This window comes from Choloepus didactylus, chromosome 2 (assembly GCF_015220235.1).
Source record: "Choloepus didactylus isolate mChoDid1 chromosome 2, mChoDid1.pri, whole genome shotgun sequence".
NCBI classification, from domain to species: Eukaryota; Metazoa; Chordata; class Mammalia; order Pilosa; family Megalonychidae; genus Choloepus; species Choloepus didactylus.
In genome coordinates, this window is record NC_051308.1 from 85544216 (window position 1) to 85558534 (window position 14319).

A 14319-nucleotide genomic window follows, 5' to 3' on the forward strand; every position below is an offset into this window, starting at 1 on the left:
ACTGAAAGATCAGGAAAGGTGAGTATGTAAATTAGCTTACCTTAAGTACATAAAATCATATTCAGGTATGTACCTGCTTTGGGAGCTTGGAAAACAAAACAAAACACCTACACAAATACAAGCTACTTTTATATCAGAAACTAGTTCGAAAGCTTCAACTTCACCCGGTGCTCCCTGGTAAATGAAAATAAGCTCAACCAGAAAGACTCAGTTTCAAAATTCTCTTAAAAGAAGGTTTTGCTAGATAAAAGGAGTAAAATCACTCAATTTTTCTTCAGTTTTAGAATAAGCATTTAGAGATAGTTAATAAAACACATTTTCACTAGCAACTTGTACAGATAACTATATAAAATGTCCTATTTTCTTCCAAATGTAAGATTAATTTTTTAATTCTAAAAAACATTTTTTCTGGCATTGTTTCAGGAACATATCAAATTTTGCTTTCACATGGGGAATAACTATGAATGGTAAAAATATATCTCTAATGCCAAAAACTATCTAATGCAAATTATCATTGTAGAGTAACATGATGGCTCTAAGTTCCTCAATTTTGGTAATACTAAAAGACCAGGTTATTTCAGTATGGGGGCAGAGGACAATGACTTTTCACAAGAATATTTTAATCAGAATAAATGTTTATCAGAATTAAACCATCTTAAATGGTTTGGCAAAATATGCCAGTAACTAATGCTAATTTCTAGTTTCTTATGACTGCAATATTGTTTTTGACACATTTCAATAATAATGACTAACATTGAGTTCTTACTATGTGCAAGGCTAAGGAATTTCCATGTGTGACATTGTGAGGGAGACATTATTAGCCTCTTTTTACAGATGAGGAATTATTTCTCCAAATGATTACAATGGACACATATCATATCAATTGATACAGCAAAACTGGGACAGACACAGTCTTAAGTGTACCTCATTTGCTTTACCTTAGAACTCCAACTCCAATGACTGGGGCCAAGGAGATGATAGCAAGGGAACCTCTCTGTGTTACTGAGACCCGAAGAACAAACTCTTAATGTCTCCATAAAGACTGAAAACTTTCACCCTCCTTATGGGTCTAAAAATTCCCAGTTTTCTCATTACCACAATGATGGTTACTGTTTGCACAATGAGAAATTGAAGGGCAGAATTAAGAAAGGTAAATTCTTAAAAAAGCTGAGACCAAATAATAGCATAAATAATAACATGAACTCTTCCAAAAGTACTGTGTAACTTAAACCTTTACAAACAGTAATCTAAGTCATCCATCCCTTTCAGGATGGAAACTATATTACCTCTATTTAAATAATTTAAAGAGTAGCATCAAGAGGTGAAATGACTCCCTCCTATTAAAAAAGACAAAAATGTGTCCCTACCTGCCTTAACAGTAGGAACGAATGAGGGTAAATTTGGATAAGATAGTTTGGATCTTGAACAATTAGTTGAACCTAAAAAAACAACTCTTTTGGTGATGGTTCTAAAAAAAGCCTACTATCTGAAATAATAAAAGCCTAAGCCATAAAGAAAAAGGTAGTAATTTTGGTGTTTAAGAGGGAATGGCCTGTGGAAGTTTATGAAGTCCACATCCAGGAAAAAAGTAAGGAATGGCCCCTATTACTATCACTTTATCTCTACCATATCTAAGGAGGGGGTAAATAAAATAAAGCAAATTTCTTCTTTGGATCTAAAATTCATTCAAAATTACTACCTCAAAACTTTAACACAGGCTCTTTATTTCCCATTGTTGAAACTTAAAATATGATCAAAGGTTTTATTCAAACTATCGTTTTTAATGGTTAGGGCATTTTATCTCTCACTTAGAATATAAGGGAAAATAGTTTGGGTTTTCTTCTAAACACTCATTTCTTAAACAAGTATAATTTACTTTTGCAACACCATAGAGTGCTTCATAGCTAAAATATTTTAAAAGGAGAGATTGATCTATTCCTTTATAATTCCAGGGGTCATATTTCAAGTGCCTTCAAATGAACTAGGATGGGGTTCACATAGCTTAGTACACAGCTGAAGAGAATCAGTTTTAGAAAGTCAGTTTTAGATGGGTAATTTTTTCCCTCAGTTCTGATTGTCCTAATTTAGTTTACTGATCACATTTACTTGTTTATACTGAATTGCTCATAAAAAAAAAAAAAAAGTTATCCTCCAAGTTCTACAACATGAGAGGAATTTTTTTTAACCTCTTTAGCCTTGCACTGCTTCCAAGTCCTCTTTTTCCTCAGGAAAAAAAAAAACTGAAGCACCTTAATTTCATTCCATTTTAGATGAGGAAAATGAAAAATACTGTAGTAAGGAGGAGTGAATGATTTCTTGGGCTTCTAAGATAAATAACAGAGTCAAACTGGGTCTCTGGCTCTTACTCCTCGTTAGTCTAAACCATTTATGATAATGGAAGAGCAAAAGGACAAACAAACCAAGTTACTTAGAAACAGCATGTATGTGCACACATATCCCGAAAGACTACCATTTACTTCATTTATTTCTATTTTAATCTGAGCACAAAGAGATTGGATAGTCAAGTACAGGAAATCAAGATTATGCTAATTAGCAAAAGAAAGCTCTTCTCAGTTATTTTCTTTCCTTAAAAGATGCTAAAATGATGCTCCGGACTCCTGTAACCTTACAAGAAAGATTCCTCAACTCTCTCATCCCCTTAAGGCAGTGGTTCTCAAAACAAGTTGGTCCAGGTACCAAAGGCATCAGTATCGCATGGGAATTTGTCAGAAATGTACATTCTCAGGACCAACCCCAGACCTACTGAATCAGAAGCACTGGAAGTGGGACTTAGCAATGTGTTTAACCAAGCCGTCCAAGTGATTCTGATGATCACTAAAGGTTGAGAACCTCTGCCTTCAGGTGTTGTTTTTTCTCCTTCCATGGCTAAATGTTTCAAGGTGTCATTTGTAACAGAGGTTCTTAATTCCTGGCTGTAAATTATAATCATCTAGGGGAGCTTTAAAAAATACCTATTCTTGGGTACCCCTCCTATACATTCTGAGTTAACTGGCTAGAGTGTCCTGGGTATTAGGGTGTTTAAAATCTCCCCAGGTGACTCTAATATGCAGCCAAAGTTGAGACCCACTGATCTATAAGCAGTACTCCAGCTCTTAACCACCCGTTTCAACATGGAGGCATAAATAAATCACTTAGCTTTACAACTTCTGCATTTTGAGCCATGATCTTTCTGGTATCTCAGCTGCATGCCTGGGGTGTTCAAGTTTTCAAGAGGTCTCTCACTGGCAGGGTTAGGCCCCTATCATTGCCACAAGAATCTATTCTGTTCCCAACACTTTGGCAGCCCTGTGGAAAGCTTGTGTAGTCCTGTGCTGAGCAAGTGCAGTTTAGTTCTGGGTCAAAGACTAGTGCCCAGGCCAGCAGATTCCAGTTCCTTAAGCTGCAGATTTCTGTCCTCTGCCTCCCCAGCTCAGTGGGACCACTGTACTCCACTTGGACTATAGGTGGCTGCACCACAGTCAGGAAATGGCACTCAGGCAGGAGCCAGGGCAATGACAAGGATCTCAGTCTTAGGCGGCCTATTATCCAATGCCTGAAAACAGTTGCCGCATATATTTTGTCCAGTTTTATGCTGTCTATATTGGGAGGGCTAGTCTTGCCCCAGTTACTCCATCATATCTGGTATTGGAGGCCTCTTACCATCTTTTATCCAAACTACTCCAACAATCTCTTTGCTGGTATCTACCTCTGATGTTCTGCCCCTCAAATCTATCCTTTACATAATCAAGTGATCTTTCTAAAATGCAAATATGATTGTCATTTTGAGACTTAAAACACTTTAATGGCACCTCTTTGCCTCTAGCATTGACTTTCAAAGGAGTGAGGCTATGTTTGTGTATAGAAGTACATGTGTGTGGTAGTGTGGGGGTGGGGTGGGGGGTTCTCTCTCTGCTTCAACTAGAGCACAATTTTCAGTTTACCTGTTGTAGAGGCCTTCTGCATAAGCTTTCCTATAAAGAAGGGGTTCTTCTGCTAAAAGAGAATTTAAGAACAACTCTACTATAGAGTGAAGTCCAAGTTCCCTAACATAGTATACATAGTTTGTGGTCAGCCTCAGACTTTACACTCCAGGAACACCAAACTGCTTGCATTTCCCTACTACATTCCCTATTTTGTAGTTTAGTGCCTTTGCTCAGTTTACTCTCTCAGCCTGAAATGTTTTCCCTCACTTTCTTACCTATCTAAAACCTGCCAGTAAATTCCTATTCATCCTAAGGCTCAGATCTTCTCTTCCAGGAATCTCCTTCCCCTCTATTAATCACCTAGGGTTAAATATGACTCCCTTAGTCTCCTTCAATAATATCTTTCTCTATCACTGTACTCATTACATCAAATTATAGATATTCATTTATGTGACTGATTACACATAAGAATCGCCACACCTTAAAATAGCTCCAACCCATGAATGAATGAATGAATGAATGAACGAATGAATGAATATTTGATAATAGGGACATTTTCGACAAAGGAAGAAGCATAACATCAGCCAAGAAGTGGGTAAGCATAAGAGTTTTTTTTTTTTTGAATAGGGAGTAGGCCAATTCAGCTAGAACATCTTAAGAGGGAGGTGTGAGGCAGAACACCAGAAATATATAATGACCATGTTGGGAGGGCCTGAATACCAGGCCATGTGTAGTTCAGGGAAGCCACTCAAGTTTTTTGATCAAAGGAATGGTAGTCTCTTAACTGGTCTGTCTCTGTCCTATCTCTTTCTCTTCCAATACATCCTGCAAATTAATTTTCATGACATATAACTTTGATCAAATCCCTCCCTTTGGTAACTCCTGACTGCCGATAGCTTCATGACGTATTTAGTTAGAGCAAGTTTCTTTAGAATAAATGGATTTCTTTCCCTTATTCTATCCAGTTTACTTGGCTATTTATCAAATGTCAATTTAAAAATATTTGTCTTATTTCCACAACTAAATTTGTTATAAGGGAGAGAGAGGAAACAAGAAATACGTCTTACTCTTTGTAGCACTTAACAGCAAATACATTTACAGGAGAGTGCCTTATATATCTCTTGAATAACTTAAAAATGGTTCTAAATAAAACATGCCATCAGTAGTGTACCCCAGGAAAAATAACTGTTGATTTTTTTACTGTTTGGACAAAGTGTAGCTGCTATTTTCAGATTTTCATCAATATATCTGGGTACAAGTACTGCCTTGCTGCCCATACATTAGCATCCAGCTTTAAGAAATTCCAAATACAGAAAGTAGAGTTTACCTTAAGAAAAATGAAACAAATTTACCCTGTCCTGGTGGCTTGTTATTGCCAAGAGAAAGAAACTCACTAACTCAGCTATCTTTTTTATTTTTATACTGTATTGGCTTCACCCCAGGGTGGTTAATGATCATTTTCTCTACCGTTTCCTTCAGCTCAATTTCTAGTTATTTGGTCTTATCTCTTGCAAGTAAAATGGAACTCAAAAAGGCCACAGACCCCATGTTTGAACTGGGTTGGCGCCAAGCCAGCTGGAGCCTTTCCTGGCACCAAGGCAGGAAGTATATTTCATAACACATAAGCAATGTCTATTTGGCACAATTTGCATGAAGCAATTTACTGAACCAATGAGTCATTTCTCAAGGTGAGACTCCTGGCAGACTCCTCCTTCAGCATTCTGCCCAGATCTACCCTTCTGCTACATTTTGCTACATTCTCAAATTGGTAATTGGTGTATTTAACACTCTTCCCATGTATAGCCAAAGAGACTCTTTCCCATTTCTAACAGGAAACATGCAGAGTTGAGAGCATTAAAAGATCCCACACACTAACTTAATACATAAGTGATACTAGACTAACATAGTCCTCCCACATTTCAGCATGCCTGGCTAAAGATTCAATTTAAATCCTTACAGAACCCTATTAATTGATCCTTTAAATATGGGAAATAACACCCCACGATTAACAGATTAGTGTTTAAAATAGCCTTTTGAGATAATTTTAGCAGGAAATTCCTAACTCCTCCTTTCAAGAATTGCTAAATTGTTCAGTGCAAATTATCTAAGGATAAGAGTTATACTCTTCATGATAATGTGAGTGAAAGGTAGAGGAGTAACAGTATATTTTGGAACTTCCCGCCAAAATGACTTTCTCATCTTTTCCTATAATGAAATTAACAGAATACTGAATTTATTATTTGAATAGCAGGTGCAGCAATGGCTTAATATTTTCTTTTCCTAGAGCCTTAGTTCAATTATCTCAATTTAATAATGGCAGAACATAATCACCTGTCTCAGAGTATTAAATTTTTTGTAAACTCATCATCCCTTACCTGGTCTAAACAGTAATCTCATAATTTGTCTATCTGCTTCCAATCCCTTCTCCTTTCACTCAATTTTCCCTGTAATCAACAGAGTTATTTTTCTAAGATTTCACCATCATAACGGGGTGATGTCATTGCCCCGTTAAATACTTTTCTGTGGTCCTAATCATTTCCAGAATAAACTCCAAATTCCTTAGCATGGCCTTCAGGGCTCTTTATTATCTGATTCTTGCCAACTATCTCTTTCTCTTGCAAACTATTTTCCAAGAACTCAGAACATTTCACAGTTTGCCAAAGAGAAATACGATTTTTTTTAGTTTTATCTTTATATTTACATAGAATGTCTTTCCCGTCTTTTCCTGCTGGTGAACTTTTATCTGTGCCTTAAGACATGGCCCAAGCATAACTTTCTCGGTAAAACCTTTTTTATCATTCTTCACTACACACCATGACCCACTCCAGGAAGTATCTCAGTGTATCATTCCCTTGTGGTTATATTATTGGCCATTATAATTTTTAGCTTACTTCAATGTGTCCCCCAAAACAGTACATCTTTGTGACCATAATACTTCACACACAATAGTGCTCAATAAATAAAGATAGAATCACTTATTCAGCCATGGAAAAGCACCTTTAATATAATGTTTCCCCTTCCCTCTTTTTAATGCACTTTTACTGATATATTCACATTACATACAATCCTTAAAAGTGTATAGTTTTTCATAGTATCATCATATAGTTGTGCATTCATCATCACAATCTTTGAACATTTTCATTACTCCAAAAAATAAAATTAAAATAAAAATAAAAAAGAACATCCAAAACATTTCATTCCCCTCTTCCCCCCATTGTTCATTTATATTTTTTAACACTCATTGCTTTTTTTTAACTTCATCAAAAAATTAAATAAAAATTCCAAACAAAACCACAACAAAGGAATAAGAAAAAACAAATAACCTAAAATAACTACATTGCTTCCAAACATGTTCTTACCATATCCCAAGAAAATTAATGAACCATAACCAAAGGAATAAGGAAAACAAATAATCTAAAATAATTATATTGGTTCCAACATGTTCCTCCACCCAAGAAAATTATAATCAAACAAAAGAATAAGAAAAACAAATAACCTAAAATAACTACATTTCTGCCACCTTGTTCCTACTATACCCCTCCAAAATTAAAAAGCCATATCATTCCTGAGCATTCCCATAACATTAAGTTTACCCTCCATAACTTATCTGTTCTTACTAGATTATTGTTCCCCCTTCACTATTTGTTGTCTATCGCTAGGTCCCCTACATTCTACAATATAAACCATTCATTTTACTTTTTTAGGAGTTCACGTTAGTGGTAACATACAAGATTTCTCTTTTTGTGCCTGGCTTATTTCACTCAGCATCGTGTCTTCAGGGTTCATCTATGCTGTCATATGTTTCACGACCTCGTTCCTTTTTACTGCAGCATAGAATTCCATCATGTGTATATAACACATTTTGTTTATCCATTCATCTGTTGAAGAACATTTGTATTGTTTCCATCTCTTGGCAACTGTGAACAATGCTGCTATGAACATTGGTGTGCAAATATCTGTTCATGTCACTGCTTTAAGATCTTCCAGGTATATACTGAGAAGTGAAATTGCTGGATCGAAGGGTAACTCTATATCTAGTTTTCTAAGGAACCACCAGACTGTCTTCAAGAATGGCTGAACCATTATCCAGTCCCACCAACAATGAATAAGAGTTCCAGTTTCTCCACATCCTCTCCAGCATTTGTAGTTTCCTGTTTGTTTAATGACAGCCAACCTAATTTGTGTGAGATGATATCTTATTGTGGTCTTAATTTGCATCTCCCTAATAGCTAGTGAAGATGAACATTTTTTCATGTTTTTTGGTCATTTGTATTTCCTTTTCAGAGAACTGTCTTTTCATATCTTTTGTGCATTTTATAATTGGGCTGTTTGTACCACTGTCATTGAGTTGTAGGATTTCTCTGTATATATGTAAGGTATCAGTCTTTTGTCAGATACCTGGCTTCCAAATATTTTTTCCCATTGAGTTGACTGCCTCTTCACCTTTTTTACAAACTCCTTTGAGGCACAGAGGCTTTTAAGTTTGAGGAGTTCCCATTTATTGAATTTTTCTTTTGTACTTGTGCTTTGGGTGTAAGGCCTAAGCAGTGACCTCCTAATACAAGGTCTTGAAGATGTTTCCCTACATTTTCTTCTAGGAATTTTATGGTACTGTCTCTTACATTGAGGTCTTTAATCCATTTTAAATTAATGTCTCTGTAGGGTGTGAGGTCAGGGTCCTCTTTCACTCTTTTGGATATGGCTATCCAGTTCTCCTAGCCCCATTTGTTGAACAGACTGTTATGTCCCACTTCAGTGGTTTTGGGGGCCTTATCAAAGATCAGTCGGCCACAGATGTGGGGGTCTATCTCCAAATTCTCAATTTAATTCCATTGATCAATATGTCTATCTTTGTGCCAGTACAATGCTGTTTTGATTACTGTGGCTTTGTAATAAGCTTCAAAGTCAGGAAGTGTAAGTGCCCCCACTTCATTTTTCTTTTTTATAATGTTTTTAGCAATTCAATGCATTTTTCCCTTCCAAAAAAATTTGATAACTAGCTTTTCCAAGTCTGCAAAGAAGGTTGTTGGAATTTTAATTGGAATGGCATTGAATCCATAGATGAGTTTGGGTAGGGCTGACATCTTAATGACATTTAGCCTTCCTATCCGTGAACACGGAATATTTTTCCATCTTTTTAGGTCCCCTTCTATTTATTTTAGCATTATGTAGTTTTCTATGTATAGGTTTTTTACATCCTTGGTTAAGTTTATTCAAAGGTACTTGATTTTTTTAGTTGCTATTGAGAATGGAATCTTTTTCTTGAGTGTCTCTTCAATTAGGTCATTTCTAATGTATAGGAACATTATTGACTGACGCATGTGCATTAATTTTGCATCCTGCTGTCTTGCTAAATTTGCTTATTAGCTCAAGTGGCGGTGTTGTTGATTTCTCAGGGTTTTCCAGATATAAGATCATATCATCTGCAAATAATGACAGTTTTACCTCTTCCTTTCCAATTTCGATGCCTTTTATTTCTTTGTCTTGCCAGATTGCTCTGGCTAGACTTTTAGCACATTGTTGAATAATAGTGGTGACAGTGGGCATCCTTGTCTCGTTCCTGATCTTAGAGGGAAGGCTTTCAGTGTCTCACCATTGAGTACTATGCTGGCTGTGGGGTTTTCATATAATCCCTTTATCAAATTGAAGAACTTTCCTTCAATTCCTACCTTTCGAAGTGTTTTTATCAAAAAAGGAGGCTGGATTTTGTCAAATGTTTTTTCAGCATCTATGATCATTTGATTTTTCCCTTTTGATTCGTTAATGTGTTGTGTTACATTGACTGATTTTCTTATGTTTAACCATCCTTGCATGCCTTGAATGAATGCCATTTGCTCATAGTGCATGATTTTTTTAATGTATCTTTGGATTCAATTTGCAAGTATTTTGTTAAGAATTTTTGCATCTATATTCGTAAAGGAGATTGACCTGTAGTTTTCCTTTCTTGTAGCATCTTTACTTGGTTTTGGTATTATAGTGATGTTAGCTTCATAAAATGAGTTAGGTAGTGTTCCATTTTCTTTGATGTTTTGCAAGAGTTTAAGTAAGATTGGTGTCAGTTCTTTTTTGGTAAGTTTGGTAGAATTCCCCTGTGAAGCCATCTGGCCCTGGACATTTATTTGTGGGAAGCTTTTTGATAACTGATTGGATCTCTTTGTGACTGGTTTGTTGAGGTCTTCTGTTTCTTCTCTGGTCAGTCTAGGTTGTTCATGTGTTTCCAGGCAATTGTTCATTTCCTATACATTATCCAGTTTCTTGGTGTACAATTGTTCATAGTATCTTTATAATTTTTTTAATTCTTCAGGATCTACAGTGTCGCCTCATTTATTATTTTGTTTATTTCAGTCTTCTCTCTTTTTGATTTTGTCAGTCTAGCTAGGGGCTTGTCAATCTTGTTGATCTTCTCAAAGAAACAACTTTTCATTTTTTCTCTCTACTGTTTTGTTGTTCTCTATGTCATTTATTTCTGCTTTAATCCTTGTTATTTCTTTTCTTCTACTTGGTTTAGGATTAGTTTACTGTTCATTTTCTAGCTTCTTCAGTTCTTCCATTAGTTCTTTCATTTTAGCTCTTTCTTCCTTTTTAATGTATGCATTTAGAGGTATAAATTTCCCCCTCAATACCACCTACACTGCATCCCATACGTTCTGATATGTTATGCTCTTATTTTCATTCATTTCTAGATTGTTCGCCATTGAAAGCAGACTTTTGCTCTGGAGAAGCTAAGAGAGGACAAACACCCCAAAAGCAACTGAGAGTGACATTTTTGAGGAACTGCAGCCTAGAGAGGAACATCCTGGGAGAAAGTAATTTTGAACCCAGAACTTTGGAGCAGATGCCAGCCATGTGCCTTCCCAGCTAACGGAGGTTTTCCGGACACCACTGGCCATTCTCCAGTGGAGGTACCCGATTGTTGCTGTATTACCTTGGACACTTTATGGCCTTAAGACTAACTGTGTAACCAAATAAACCCACTTTTATAAAAGCCAATCCATCTCTGGTGTTTTGCATTCTGGCAGCATTAGCAAACCAGAACATAGACACTTAGCAATTTCTCTTACTATTTCTTCCTTAACCCACTGATTGTTTGGCAGTGTGATGCTTAACTCCAGATACTTGTGAATATTCTAAATCTTTGATGGTTATTGAGTTCTAATTATATTCCATTGTGATCAGAGAATGTGCTTTGAATAACTGCAATCTTTTTAAATTTATTGAGGCTTGTTTTTTGGCCCAGCATATGATCTGTTCTGGAGAAAGTTCCATGAGCACTAGAGAAGAATGTGTATCCTGGTGATTTGAGATGTAATGTTCTATATATGTCTCTTAAAGTCAAATTCATTTATCACATTGTTTAGGCTTTCAATTTCCTTATTGGTACTCTATCTTTTTGATCTTTCTATAGGAGAGAGTGATGTATTGAAGTCTCCCACAATTAATTGAGGAAACATCTATTGCTTCCTTCAGCTTTGCCAATGTTTGGAGCACCTTGATTGGGTGCATAGACATTTATGATTGTTATTTCTTCTTGTTGAATTGTCCCTTTTATTAGTATATCATGACCTTCTTTGTCTCATATGACATCCTTGCATTTAAAGTCTCTTTTACCTGAGATTAATACTGCTATTCCTGCTTTCTTTCGGCTGTAGCTTGCATGGAATATTTTTTCCATTCTTTCACTTTCAGTTTCTTTGTGATGAGTCTATTGTAAGCAACATATTGATGGTTCATATTTTTTAATCCATTCTGCCAATCTTTATCTTTTAATTGGGGAGTTTAATCCATTCACATTCAATGTTATTACTGTGAAGGCATTTCTTGAATCAGTCATTATATCCTTTGGTTTTTATTTCTCAGATATATTTTTCCCTCTCTCTCTTTATTTCCTTTAGTGTATCCTTACTAAAACTCCTTAGTTCTGAGCCCTTCTCCATTCCTGTCTCTCCTTTCTTTTTTTTCTCTGCCAGTAGGGCTCCCTTTAGTATCTCTTGTGGGGCAGGTCTCTTGTTAGCAAATTCTCTCAGAAATTGTCTGTGAAGATTTTAAGCTCTATCTCAAATGTGAAGGAGAGCTTTGCTGGATAAAGAATTCTTGGTTGGCAATTTTTCTCTTTCAGAATTTTAAATATGTCATACCACTGCCTTCTTGCCTCCATGGTGGTGAGATATACTTAGCATTACATTGTTTCCTTTGTATGTGGTGAACTGGTTCTCTCCTGCTTCTTTCAGAACTTCCTCCTTTTCTTCAGCATTTGACAATCTGATGCGAGTATGTCGCGGAGTGGGCTTATTTGGATTCATTCTGTTTGGAGTTCGTTGGGCATCTAGGATTTGTGTATTTATGTCATTTAGAAGGATTGATAAGTTTTCCCCAACAATGTCTTTGAATACTCTCCCTAGACCTTTACTCTTCCCCTTTTGGAACACCAGTGATTCTTATATTTGTGTGCTTCATGTTGTCCATCATATCCCTGAGAACCATTTCAAATTTTCTGATTATTTTCTCCATTTGTTCTTTTGTACTTTCACTCTCCAGAACATTTTCTTCAAGTTCGCTTACTCATTCTTCGAGTTCACCTAATCTGCTGCTATGTATTTCCAGGATCTTTTTAATTTGATCAACAGTTTCTTTTATTTCCATAAGCTCACCTTTTTTTTTTTTTTTTTTTTAATTTACTCTTGCAAATTCTTCTTTATGCTCTTCTAGGGTCTTCCTGATGTCCTTTATATCCTGAGCAATGATCTTGTTGTTTGTGATTACGTCTTTGATTAACTGCTCCAAGTTCTGTGTCTCCTCTGGTTTTTTGCTTTGGGCATTTGGGTTATCCATATCTTCTGGTTTCTTCATATGCTTTAAAATTTTCTGCTGTTTTTGGCCTATTGGCATTGCTTATCTTGATAGGGTTCTTTTAGGATATGCAGGCTTATTTGAACAATTATCTATAAGTTGACAGAACTACAGCTTGGTGGAGTGCACTTTCCCTGACCCCCCGGCCACCTATTACTCTCAACCCCACTCTCCCCAACTTCCTCTATGCTGCGAGTGGGGGTCCAAACGTTATGGGTGTCTAATCAGTACACCAATTTTCTGTGTGCAGTTGGGACCGCCAGCTCTAAGGGTGGGGGGTGTGCCCTGTGCAGTTAGGCAGGGAAGACGGCTTTAAGACCCAGAACTCCCAGCCATTCCCAGAGCCATGACTGGAATACCCTGGGGCTGTTGCATGAGTCCAACCCTTCAGCTCAGATTTCCCACAGTCTCTCTCTACTGCAGGCCCACAAGTCCCTGGGATTGGTGTAGGGCTCTTGGCACTTCTGTGCGGGAACCTGCCTCTAAGCTGTGCATTCCATGGGCCTCCAACGTCTGTGCAATGTCACAGGCGAGTGGAATCTCCAAGGGAAACTCTTCACCGCAAAGGGCTGTCTCCCAGCCAACTGAAAAGATGGCCACATGGGGCATGGCAACTTCCCACTTCCATAGTCCTCCACCTGCTGTAGCAGCCCATTCCTGGCTCTGGGACAATTAGCTCCAGGTGTGTGAAAGGTTATCATCCATGCCAGATACTGAAGCGGGTGCCTGGGGCATGGAAGCCACTCTCCATCACGCTCAACTGCGTGGCTCTTGCTGCCGGATCTGCAGCCACTTTCCGGGTTTTTAAACTAACCCACCTCCAAATGCTGACCCCAGATGTCTTTCCACCATGGTGCGGGTTGCCTGCCATTTCCCCAGCAGGCTCAAACACTCACTTTATTCGAAATGCAGACTCTTGGGTTCACCAAGTGCACAGTCACTGTGGATGCAGCGGAACTTGTCCAGTCAGCAGTACCCTAGAAATCCTATTGTCAAGCACTTTCTGTCTTTTATCTAGTGTTTTTCACAGAGAAATATTTGGCTCTCCCCTAATCCGCCACCTTGGATCCCTCCCCTCTCCTTCCCTTCTTATTATCCAGATTTAGAAAATATAAGGAATTAAGTAGCTTTATGACAGAAAAGAAAGATGGAAGAGAAGATCAACTTTCTCTCAAACTTATGATAAGGAAATAGACATTCAGGAATCAAAGTTTGTAAGTTAGCTTTTTCAACATTCATTCAAAGAATATTCATTGAGAGTTTACTATATGTCAGCAACTTATCAAAGCACTGGTGCTACAGCATTGAATAAAAGAGACAAAATTCTGCCCTAAAGCTTATATTCTAGTGAGGGAAGAAAGACAATAAACAATGAACATAGTAAGCAAATTATACAGCACTTTAGAAGGTGAAAAATGCTATGGAAATAAAAACAGAGCCAGGTAACTAGATCTGAAGTTCTGGATGGAGAAGCAGGGGAAGGGTTGCAATTTTGAATTGGTCAGTCAAGTCTGGCCTTACTGAACAAGAGACTTATAAGCAAAGACTT

At 37.2% G+C, this 14319-nt stretch overlaps 1 protein-coding gene across 5 annotated transcripts in view; it reads right to left on the reverse strand.

The window, feature by feature from the left end:
- Positions 1 to 14319, reverse strand: part of RASAL2 (RAS protein activator like 2) — a 531908-nt gene that overhangs the window by 254923 nt on the left and 262666 nt on the right. The gene's annotated exons all lie outside the window — the stretch shown is intronic.